At 35.8% G+C, this 12,692-nt stretch overlaps 1 protein-coding gene across 12 annotated transcripts in view; it reads right to left on the bottom strand.

The window, feature by feature from the left end:
* Positions 1-12,692, bottom strand: part of TMEM117 (transmembrane protein 117) — a 430,180-nt gene that overhangs the window by 386,123 nt on the left and 31,365 nt on the right. The window contains exons 3-4 of one of the 12 annotated variants that reach the window (XM_070621097.1): positions 6,402-6,863; positions 930-1,008 (exon numbers count right to left, since the gene is read on the bottom strand). The exons of 10 other annotated variants lie outside the window; for them this stretch is intronic. The gene's annotated coding sequence lies outside the window, so the exon portion shown is untranslated. The remainder of the gene's footprint in view (positions 1-929; positions 1,009-6,401; positions 6,864-12,692) is intronic. One more of the 12 variants, XM_070621095.1, reaches the window with a different exon arrangement.

The raw sequence follows: 12,692 nt of genomic DNA, 5'->3' as shown, positions 1-12,692 counted from the left end.
GCTTCCCTGGTTGGGAACATTTCACACATGTTGTCACAATTCGTTTCTGGAGAAATTAACTATGTCCTGTGTGCCTTCACTGGGAAAGGACTCTGGAAGCTTGTGTCTCGTTTCCCCAAAATTCTGTCCCATGTTTCTTTTCCCTTTGTGGATTTTGCTCTGTTTCCTTTCGACATAATCACACTCATTGAGTACTAATATATACTGTGGCCTGTGTGTCTTCCTGATGAATCACCAAACCTGGGATTGGTGTTGGGGACCTCCCAACACAAGGCATATTTTGCCAGCAGCTTATAAGATGGACTTGAAGACTGAAGTAATTATTGCCAAAAAGGCCAGTTATGAAAGAGGCTATTATTGCGATGGTCCAAGAGATAGGTAGGATGGTAGCAGCAGAAGCAAAAAAAATATAAATGTGTGACTATATTTTCCTAGGGGAAATTTTGCAAACTTTTAAGGTAAAACACTGGATTACAAGAGGGTAAGGAATGAAGGAGAACTAAGGAAGATGAGACACTAGATGCAGACTACTCAAACAATGGAGTAAAAAAATAAGAGAATATGCTAGTGTTAGGGTAGCCTGGTTATGAGAAAATTATATTTGAGTAAGTGGATATGAGTATACCTTTAGAAAGCAGGTAGAGAGCGTGAAGATTCAAGAGGTATTTTCCAAAGGAAATATTAAGACATGGGCTTAAGAATGGAAACGGAATCAAGAATATAAATGTGAGTTATTCTGTAAGCCCAGTGAGGGCAGGGACTTTCGTGTATTTTGTTCCCTAGCATATTCTAAGCACCTAGAAGAGTATTTAACACATGAGATGCACTCAACAAATGGTAAGGAAAGAAGAGGGGCCATATTAAATAGAACAGACAAACAAAGTATGGAAGAAGGAAATGGAGAGACGTCAAACGTGAATATCTCATACCTCTCAGTACAGTCAGAAGCTACTGAGTGTGGAGGAGGACGGTCCTTGAAGAGAACAGGCAATGTCCGTGATCACCTCTCTGGGAAAACCATTAAGGAATCAATAAGAGAGCGACAAAAATAAAGCACTTTCTACCCAGGTTTCCTCTTTAGATTTAAAAAAAAAGTCAAATGAATTTTTAAAATACTTTTAGGATATATATATAACATGATACCTAATTGAACTGAACTGAATCAATGGCTTCTTTAATAGTTTTCATAAGAAAATAACCCTTAAATGAATTCCTTATCTCTAGGCCTAAAATCTGATGAAAAAGAAAAAAGACAATACTTTGACCTTGAACCCATCTAGAACGGCATTACGTACAAATGCTTTTCATTTGAACTTGGAGAGGAAGGCACTTTTACACTAGTTGGGGTGAGATTATTGACAGATTTTCAAGAGCAGGCTTAGAGTCAAGACCAAAGTGTGGAAACAGTCATCCTAGGTAGAAGTTGCAAAGAGAACTGTTAGCATTTGAAAGGAAAACACCAAAAACTAAGCTTCAGACAGTTTATTTTACAACTACTTCAAAAATAGGACACTAAAAATAAATCTATATTCCTACATTAAATGTTACTTTCCTCCTTTCTCTAAGACCAAAGGACTTATTTCCCAAGCTGCTGGGAAGGTTGTCCGCTGACGTTTACGGCTGTAGGTCCTCTCCAAGAATGGCCCCGTTCTGAAGGGCTGGCTCACCCAAGGTTGTGCTCCCTTCCCAGAGCGGCTGTCATCCAATGGTTGCTTGGGAGGTGAAAGATTCCCTCGCTGTTCTAAGAATGAAATGTGAGTGGAATCTATGTATTACTTTTTTCACAATTTCAGCAAAGTGGTTATTAAGGTATATTCCCCCAAAAGTTCTTTCATTCAAAAAAATGAAATGTGAAAAAGCAAAAAGCATAAATCCTGCTTTCAACAAAACTATTCCAGTTCCACCATTAATATTCTACATGAGTTTAGGCAACTTAAACTCTTTGATCTCAGTTTCTTCATTATTAAAGAAAAGATAATACTACCTCTTTCATAAAGTCGTTGCAGTGATAAACTAGGGTGATGTTAACAAAAACACACAGTAAGGGCTCAACAAGTATGACTTTCCCTCTCTCCACTCACTATCAATGGGGCATGAATTTAGAGTTGCTTTCCCGTAATAATCATGCCCTTGCATTGATGATGCAAACTTCTAATAATGAATGGCATGCAATTATGAAACAGTTGTATGGTTAATGGATAATTACCTGATCAATAAGGTATTATTCATACTATATAGAATCCAACACACAATAGAAACTTAGTACTTACTGAGCATTTACAATACATCAAGTACAACATGGAGTGTTTTATATTTTACATTTTATTTAATCCTCAAAACAACACAATGAGGTAGGTATTAGGCCTCTTTTGCAAATATGAAACTGGTGATGCTCATAGAAAGTAAGTAAATTGTTCAACGTTACAAATCTATTCAGCGGCAGGACCAAAATTTGAACTTCATTTTCCTGCATACAGGTTTTTCTATTATACTACAGGATCTCTTTTGCTTTACTCCTCATCTACAGACTGGCCCCACATAGAGGCTACCTCTGGCATACTAGCTATACAAAGACACACAGAACCATCCTAGAGACCACAGCTTGCAAAGCATAGCAGAAAGAAGGATACTCCTGATTTGACCTCCACTGCAAAAGAAGCAAGCGGTCTCACCTCCAGTAGTACACTCTATTCTTCAAGTCCACATTCCCTTTGCTTTCACACCCAGCCCATGGACCCTGTCTTCTCATCCCTGTCATCCTTGAGTAGATTGGTCTGTTCTGGGTGTTGAGGCTACCCGAGCCCTCAATCTGATCCCAAATCAGTATAACTTCTGCTTCCCCTTCCTGTCCTGCAGGCCTGGCAGTGAGAAGCAGCATATTAGAGCTGCAGACTCAGTGTTTGTCCCTCCTACAGCAGGGACCCCTATTCTGAGAACAGTTTGCACCGGCTGAAAGGCCCGGTCACAAAGCAGACCAAAGCCTAAGCAGACTCCAGCTGTACCTTTCTGAAGAGCATATTCTGTTCAGTTTCTTGTAAAAGCCCCTATATTTGTCACTAAAGGTTGCCTTCCAACTGTTTAATTTTTCATGATGCTATTTCAACCACCTGCAATAATTTGTTTTAATCAGTTTTGTGCACATTGCAGGAAATAGCTGGAAGAAAAGTACATTCTTTATGCTTAGTCTGCATTAATCATTACTTTCCCTAGGGAACAGCTATTTACAGGATACCAAATAACATTTTCTCCCAGGAAATCTCCTTTTGAGTACTATATTCTAGCTTTGTCCCAAGCAATAGTCTTGATTCCTGCACTGGGAGAGAATGCCAGCAGGTGCAACCATTCAACCCCTCACTGAAAACAGGTGAGGCCCTTAAACCCCTATCAAGAGCAAGACAACAGTAAGGAGGGAAGCTGCATCCTGTTCTCTTTGAAGCACTCATGTGTTGACAACAAGCCTACGCGGGCGTAGGACACCTTCATCTCAGTGTCCTTATACAGCCCGCCTCGACTAGGACCAATACACACAAAGCTGCATTGTTCACACCAAAAGAGGCCAGGTGGCCACCCTGCTCTCAAGTGACTGTGATTGCTACTAATCCATGAGGTGTTTTTTGGCTCATGGCCCGGCTTTCACAAATGGAATGGGATAGAAAAACGAAAACAATAGGAGTGGAGCAAGAACCTGGGAGAGGGTTGAGACAGTTGCTTGGAAGATTCCACTTAAATGGCTACTTTCCTACAAAAAAAATATTATCTTCCTGAAACAACAGTGGGTCCAGATCTCTCATCAACAGAAGCCTTTGCTGGTGGCTATGAAACAAGCATAGATTTCTGGAAATGTGAGAGAGAACTGAACAATAGTTGTCACTAAAACTAACATTGTAAATTTTAAAATTGACTTTTTGGAAATCAAGTTTAAATGAATTTTTTATTCCATCAAGAATTTATTTATCTAGCAAATAATTAAAAGTAATATTATGTAATATTAAATAGAGATCTAAAAGTCTATTACCACATGGAAACTCATGAAAGCTTTTTAATGAATAAGCAATAGACATTAATAATATTTTCACAAGAATCATACAATTATTTCAGCTCTTTGCTGTCAATATGGGTAAATTTTGGCTCCTTTTGCAAATAGAGTACGCAAATCTTATGCTTCCTTCCTTAGGATGGATTTGGTTGCCTAGCTCCTTAGTTTTGTTGGTCTTGTCCTGGTATCTGTGTTACGTTTTCATAATCACAATGGTTTTCATATTATTTTTGGGTTCCAAAGAAAGTAGTATATATAAAGCAAGCACAATTTTAGAAATGGGCTGGCAGGGTCTCCACATAAAATGGAATCCAGCTGACCCATACCCCCATAGCTAATAACTACCCTCTCTTCCATCAGCCTGAAAAGACAATAAATGCTTTGGAGAATTTTTAGTGGATTGGCTAGATGCTGCCTCATATCTTGTTTTGCTGGACTCGGTTAATAAAATTCCAAATCATGCAAAATCTATTCTGTTCTCAGTATCAAGATTTCAGTGATTTGGTAGTTATTTTTGGCAGGGTTTGAATATGAAATGTGAAGATGAAGAGATATACGTTGAATAATTAATCATTATGCATACAAATAGTACATCAAGAAGTATAAAACCAAAAAATACATGAACCAGACTGTTTCAACAGTTTCCCTTTTTAAAATGCATATCTCCAAAATACCTAAAATTAGTTCTTGAAAAAATGTAATATGACGTTTATATATCTTTTCATCTTCGTTTATTTAATGAAACTTACTTGTATGGATTAAATAATTTAAACACCCTCAAGTTTTACATAGAAAAGGGACAAAAAAATAGAACGCTGCTTCTTTTTATAATTAAACACAAAAACCTCAGTTGGAAATTTGGGGAAGAAAAAAAAATAATCCAAAAACTTGAACAAGAGCTTTGTATTTTTAAAAAGCACTCTAAATCAGAATGTTCCTCTTACATTGTCTCAACCTCAGCATCGCATAACTAAGAAAAGTAAGTCCCAGAACTGACATGAGCTCCAGATAGGAAAGATGCTGCAGAGAAGTGAACATCTTTATCATTATCTTAGTTTCTTTCTCCAAATGTCTGAAATAAATTATTTGTCTATTCCAAAGACCTTAAAATCTATAGCTGATCACTGAAAGAAGCTGCTGTATTCAGGACATTCCACAAGACGGTGCCCTCTCCCTAGGAAGAACAGCCTCCTTTATACACACAGCTAAACTACACAATGTTTACGCTCACAGACCCAAAGTCAAGTTAAAATCAACTTTGTATAAATAAAACCTCTGAAAGATGAGCAAACTTGTGGAGTAATTCTAATGACATTTTTCAAGTGAGACAATGAAAAGGAATGCTTCCAGAAAGTGCAGATCTCCTTAAATTTACCCCAAAATCAGTGGGGAAAATGAGGAAACTTGACAAGGAGAAGGATCTAAACATAATATATCTATACCAAGACTGCTAAGAGCAGTGTGTGCAGCAGAAACATAATGAGGGGCCCATGTGCAATTTTAAATGTTCTAGTAACTACATAAGAAATTTTTTAAAAATTAAACAGTAAAATTGACTTTAATAATATATTTCACTCAACCATAATATCCAAAATGTCATTTCAACATGTAATTCAACGTAAAAATTACTAGCAAAATATTTTACATCTTCTTTTGTACTCACTCCAGTATGCATTTCACATGTCCAACGCATCTCCATTTGTACTAGCCTCGTTTCAGAAGCTCAATAACCACATGAGGCTAACAGCTACTGTATTGGACAGTGCGTGTCTAAACAATCTAACCTATGTCACTCGGCACCAAACTTAGTTTCTGATTAAAAAGCTAAACATTCAGCCTATACAGCTTAGGTCACATAATATAGACAAGCAAAAATGCAAATAGATTCTTTCTTATGCTCACTACTGACACAAAGGAATTCACAAATACTTTCTTGCTATAAATCATATGAAAATAATTGGTCTAAAATCCCTTCATCTCTATAATCTTTCGACTAAAGAATAACCTATAGATATAAAATAAAATAAATCCTGGCCTTACTTAATAATATCTGTGTTACTGGCATAGCCAAGCATAAAATATATGTAAAGGTATAACAGATCAAAAGCTGCAAGCTCTCACATGCATAATAAAAAAAAAAAAAGCATTAAAATCTGGATTTAACAAGCATCTCCTAATTATGGATTTTAGAATTGCCTATTTAACCAGCCCTGCTAGTTAGAACTTTCTGAATCCCAGAGAGCAAAAGCAGAAACAGGCTAATTATCAATCCTGATTCTCTTCTTTCATAACATATTGTCCGTCTACCTGATTCTCTTCTTTCATAATATATTGTCCGTCTACACGAAGAATGGGAAATGGATACAGAAGCATTCTTAGCAAAAATGAAAAGGGTTGACTTCTCAGTAGGCCATAATGTCCTGAAAGCAGACTGGGTTTTATTTTTCTTGTCAAGCAGGAGCACAAGTTGAAAAGACAACCTTGTTTCTTGTACAAGATGTGTTTATGAGAGCAGTGAAATACAATCACTTTGAGAAAGTGCAGCAGCAAGAGGTCACACCATCCTGGCTCAGTGGAAAAATGGCTCAAGGGAAGCCCTGTCTCTGGGTGGGCAGGTGAGTCTTCAGGGACACTTGCACTCAGTTTCAAGGCACAGCTAACTGAAACTGAGCAATGTAACTTTTTCTTGAGGAAATGCATGCCCAGAAGGAGCTGGTCATTATCTGCAATTCTTCACGTTCCCCAAGTTTCTGCAAAGCCTCAGCTACTTGACTCTGCGAGAGAATTCTGAAATTGGATATGAGTAACTGAGAGGCTGATTTTCTTTCTGCACGGGAAAAATAAAAGAGACAAAAATTCAAATTAGAAATTAAATTCAAAAAATTTCCCGTAGCCTATTATGTTAAGCGAAATAAGCCAGATAGAGAAAGACAATCTCTGTATGCCTCCACTCACATGTGGGAGTTAAACATGTAGACAAAGAGAACAGATTAGTGGTTACCAGGGGAAAAGGGAGATGGGTGGGCACAAAGGGTGAAGTGATGCACCTACAACATGACTGACAAACAATAATGTACAACTGAAATGTCACAAAGTTGTAAACTACCATAATCTCAAAAAAAAGTTAAAAAAAAAAAGTCCCCTAACCATGCAACATGGTTGATTGTATGTTGTATTCGAGTAATAACATAAGGTTCAGGAAGTTATCAAAAGTTATAAAAAGGCAAAAAACCACAGTGAGAAAGAACTAATGCCTTAGAGTGGTGGACACATTTGCCATTTATAGGAGCTTTTACATCCCTCTATTTCATCCTCACAAAATCGTAGAATTGAAGGCAGGTATTATTACTTCATTTTACGAAGGAGAAAACTAAGACTCAAAGTCTCCTTCGAAAGTTTGCTGAAATAAGGAAGGTAAAACAAATGCTACTTGAAAAATATTAGAGACACTCCAACAAATCGAAGGAATCTTTAATTTATATTCCTTCCACATGAATCATGGTGAAAACAGATTTCATTCCTAAAGATTTCCTTCCTATTACGGCCTTCATGTATTTTTTTTTCCTAGCCGGCTGGAACCACTTTCAATCTTGCTCAAACGAAGGGAGCTTCTTGGAGGCTTAGCAGCAGCTTCTGCAGCAATGTGGCTCTGTGGACCAGCAGGCTCTCAATTATTCAAGACAACACAGAAAGGCCTGGGGATAGATTACCCCAAATGCAGCAGAAACAAATTAACAGTTAGCTGAGTTAGATAAACTTGAATAAATGAATGTTTTAAACTGTGCATCCTGATAAAATGTACACTGATGAAATCTGCAGAGAGGAGTCAGAGCTCTCCTTAAAATACAGTGAGTGGGTACACAAACTCTCTATGGAGAAGCCACAGCCCACATCAGACCCAGCAGCAGGAGTACGCAGGAACGTACCTCTCTGCATGTTAGCTACACACACAGATACACTTGCCTCACCCAACAGCAAAACTATATTTATTTCCTGCTTTGGGACCTGCACCAGGACAGCCTGTGAAAGTTTGCTTCAGAGTGCTACGGTACTCCCACTGACCTCACCAATGGGGAGCAACGGGATTACATATGGAATTATATACCGATATATATAGTGGTCACCACTAACCACCATGGAATCTTTTCATTTCTATTCAGCATCCAATTTCATTAAATGCTTTAAATTTTTTTGCTTATAAAGTTTGAGAAAATATAAAATAAAATATGACTTATTCATTAACCTGTTACCACTTATTGACGACCTATGTTGAAATTATAGTAGAGTTTAAATTCTGAGACTCTTACAGGGATAGAATAATTTTAACATATGCTTTGGATAAAACTATTTATATGTGCATCTAAAACAGACCCATATTAGAATAATATTAACATTATAGAGTGTTCAGACCCCTGATCCAGCAATGTTTGACAAACTTGTTCACAAGTCAGCATGTATGATTAGCATTTATAATTTAACTCAAATATATTTTATATATATTTAAACTAAAATATATTTTAGTTTATTGGCTAATCAAGTTTAAGCACAGCTTCCCGGGAACTCCTTTCAAAAGATATCTACAAAATATCATTGGTACACACTTATCAACTGACAACCTACTATATTTGAGTCTTTGTTCAAGGGCTTTCAATTATCAAGATCTTACCTATGAGCAATAAAAAATTTTACTCTTATAAAGAAAGTACTTATTGTACTTTTGTTCTCTGAATTACTAAAAGTTTTTATTTCAAAATGACTTTTGTATAGTGCTACCAGGCTTTAAAATTTCTAAGCCATACAGAAACTTATTTTCCTTTTGATACTTACTGCTCCCCCTTAGAAAGACAAGATTTCAACTAAAATCCTCTTAAATCTTGTGAGTTACCAAAAGCACAGATTCAGCTACAGCCTATTGTTTCTACTCTATTTGATTCTATATTTTCAGCTGCTATAAAATTTGTTCCTTCCTCTTATCTATCCAAAATTATAGATTACTTCTAAAAACAATTTCCTAAATTGATACGCTTTTGCTATTTCGTACACTATTTCTTCTTCTAAGAATTGGTTGTTTGACATGAACCAGGCCAGGATGTAAGCTGACCATATTTTCAGCAGCCTTTCTGAGCGTGATTACGTTTGAGGACATCAATAACTGGAGAAATCCCAATAGTTTAGTTGTTATCTTGTGTAAAATAATATACCAATTAAGTTAACTATAAAAGTCATCCTGACTTCAGGGCAGCTCTTCAAAGCTCTGAAATTTCTCTGGGGACTGAAGGAAGCTCTCTAGTTTAGAACAGTTTCCAGCAAAGTTAGAGTGGTTTTTTAGGGCTGTGATGTTTTCCTTTATTTTCATTACTAACTTCTATTACAAAAGTAAAACTTCCCATTGTATCATGTGAAACAACACAAAGATGTACTCATACAGACTGCCTAAGACACAGTTTTAAAACCCTGAGTGTATCCTTTCACAACTTTCTCTATGTTCAAACAAATAAATAAAACATATACATATATAAAATGTGACTATATGTATATATGTGTGTGCGTGTTGCTTTTCGATTTTACAAAAACAAAATTTTACAATGCACATTGCTCTGCAACTTGTACCTCTCACTCAGCATCATGGACATCACTATGATCAACAGATAGGGCAATTTTAATGGCTACATAATATTATACAGCATGGACGGTCCACATTTTATTCAATCTTTTTCTTATTTGTGGTCATTCACATTGATTTAAGCTATTTGCTGCTACAAACCCCATAAATATTTACATACATATACTGAAAACCACTTTTATTTCTATAGGATAGATTCTCCCAATTAGTGGGTCAATGATTATGGCTGCTTTTTAATAAATTGGTACTTCTTCAAGTTGAAAATCAAAGTTCATAGGACAAATGGCAATAAACAGCAAGTCAAAAGTTTGCATATTCTTTGACTCAAAACTTCCAACTCTAGACATTTTTCCTAAAGAAATAACTGAGCAAACGAGCAAAAATATTTTTAAACGTATGTACATATATATTATTTGAACCTCTGTTCATAAAAGAAAATAGGAAACATCCAAAAATTCAAGAAAACTATTAAATAAATTAGACAAACCCAATGAAACACTAGACGTACACTAATATGAGTCTATACTATGCATTAAAAATTTTGAAAATATATATTTCTTGACCAGAAAACATGTCTATAAAATAGCGCTAAATAAGAAACAAAATGCTGAAGTGAATATACTTTTGTAGCAAATCTTGAGGCTGCAAAGAAACTATCTGTATTTCACTTTTTTAAAGCACATTATTTATAAAATACTTTGGGGCAAATTGTATTTATTAAATGATTGAAGCTAACTTGTTCTTTACAGAGGAGAATTAATACAGTTTGAGTTTACCAGTTGAGTTCCCTTGGGGATCTCCTATTACTTGAGAAACTAGGAGAGAAAACTTATCAAATATCAAATGTTATTTACTAGTGAGAAAATGTAATTCCCACCTGGATCCCTAGAGGGATTTCAGTCACCCTGGCTTCACTCCATCCCACAGGATCCAATTTGATGTCCCCACTACCCTCCCAGAAATGAGGCGTTTGAGTGTGTATTTAGATGGTGAAGAAGCCAGTACATTAGAGAGTAGCTCAAATTAACTCACTTGATATGTCCAGAATGTTTATTGTATGCAAAGTACTAATGAAGGACTTAAACTGAAGAACAAGTCAAATGAAAAAGAACACTAAGAATGCAGGATCAAGTATCCAAGAACCTGTGTAGATTAAAAACAAAAAGGGGGAGTAAAGATTGGGGGAAACAGACAGACTAGATGAGACTGTCTTTCAGGATTTAATATGCTTTTTAAGTCTTTTTGACCTCTCACTCCTGAAAAGAAGACACAAACTAAACTTCCATAATTCCTTCTTATTTATTTATTGTGATGGAAAAGGAGAATGTTCTCTTGTCTTCACTGCTTTCATTCACTCCTATAATGTTATGAAGTAAGAAAGCTCACTTTTACTAGTCCAAAGAGAAAAATACCAACAATTCCAAAGTGGGAAAACCTAAGATAGGAAAACAGGAACAAATACAGAAATGAAAAGAAAGAAGTCAAAACAGAAGACTAGAAGATAATGAGTGAAGAGATATATGGGTTTTTCAGCTCAGATGAAAAGCTGTAACAACAACAAGTATAACTCAGTGGCTATAAAGACAAATGAGCAAAATATGGTTGAAAGAATAAAAAAAATGAAAGACAAAGCAAGTATATGCAGATAACTTTAAGGTAGAATAAAAAGAATGGGAGAAACAAAAATAAAATGGCAAAAATTTAAGTACTGATGTTGGTAAAAGGTAAGAAATAAGCTCTCAGAATGAAACAGGAAATGACAATGAAAAAAAAGAACAAAAGCTAACTGGAAAAAAAAGGATACAGTAAAAAGAGGTAGAAACAGCAGAGAAGGAAACAATCTTTAAAAGATGAAAAGGAAACTGAGCAAGTTTTTTTTCTTTTTTAATGACATAAAATTAACAAAAGTGTTTTCCTGCATCAGCATAAGCCTCAGATTTTGGTTAATATCCATTGCAAGCAAAAACAATAGCAGATTCAGCATTTTTATATATTTCAGTATCAAAAACAATTGTTGAACATTAGAGCTGTGTACAGCTGAATGTGTTGGATAAGCTTGATTCCTTCATATCATACATTAGAGTTAATACATTTCAGATATATTTGTAAAATCTAACTAGATTCTCATATACTAAAAAGTTTTGATTAAAATTCTCAGGGGTCAGCCCTGTGGCCAAGTGGTTAAGTTCGTGCACTCCACTTCAGTGGCCCAGGGTTCGCCAGTTCGGATGCTGGGTGCAGACCTACACACCGCTCGTCAGGCCATGTGGTGGCATCCCACATAGAAGAGCTACAATGGCTTACAACTAGGATATACAACTATGTGCTAGGGCTTTGGGAAGGGAAAAAAAAAGAGGAAGATTGGCAACAGATGTTAACTCAGGGCCAATCTTCAAAAAAGAAAAAGATAAAAAATAAAAGATTCTCAAATGAATAACTTTTTAAATAACCCCTGTGCCATACTACACTTGTTAAACATGCCTGCTTATACTGTACTAAGCTTATTAAAAAGAACAACATGATTTTCTTTCATTTTTAAACTATGGGATATCATTTTGAGAATTCAAATCTATAAAGTATTATCATTTCATAAAAAGGATAAAATGGAAGTTTTGATTATAAACTGTTGTCTCTGTTTTAATTATCACCACATTTAATGACTCTTTCTCTGTTTGCAGTATCTTTCTGTCTTTCTTAAAGCATTCATCTCTATTGAGCACCCACTTCATAAGATTTTGTTTCCCACGGCATCTTTGATGCAATTCTCTGCTAGTCTTCTTCCGTTCTCCATGACTACTGCCCCTACATTTTAGACTCTGACTTTATAATCTTCTATTTCAAGATATTTTCCAGCGCAGTAAAATACCTTATTTGTATCATCATTTCTTTCTCTCTTTGCCAAAAAAGAATCAAGAGAAGAAAGGTAGCTACAATCTGTGGATATTATAGAAATTGCATAATGCCACTAAAGATACTAAGAATTCAAAGACTAGCTAAATTTCATGACACAATTTCTTTGCACCATGGCGCAAA

Source organism: Equus przewalskii, chromosome 5 (genome assembly GCF_037783145.1).
Source record: "Equus przewalskii isolate Varuska chromosome 5, EquPr2, whole genome shotgun sequence".
In the NCBI taxonomy this organism is placed as follows: Eukaryota; Metazoa; Chordata; class Mammalia; order Perissodactyla; family Equidae; genus Equus; species Equus przewalskii.
This window is presented reverse-complemented; position numbering and strand designations above follow the sequence as displayed.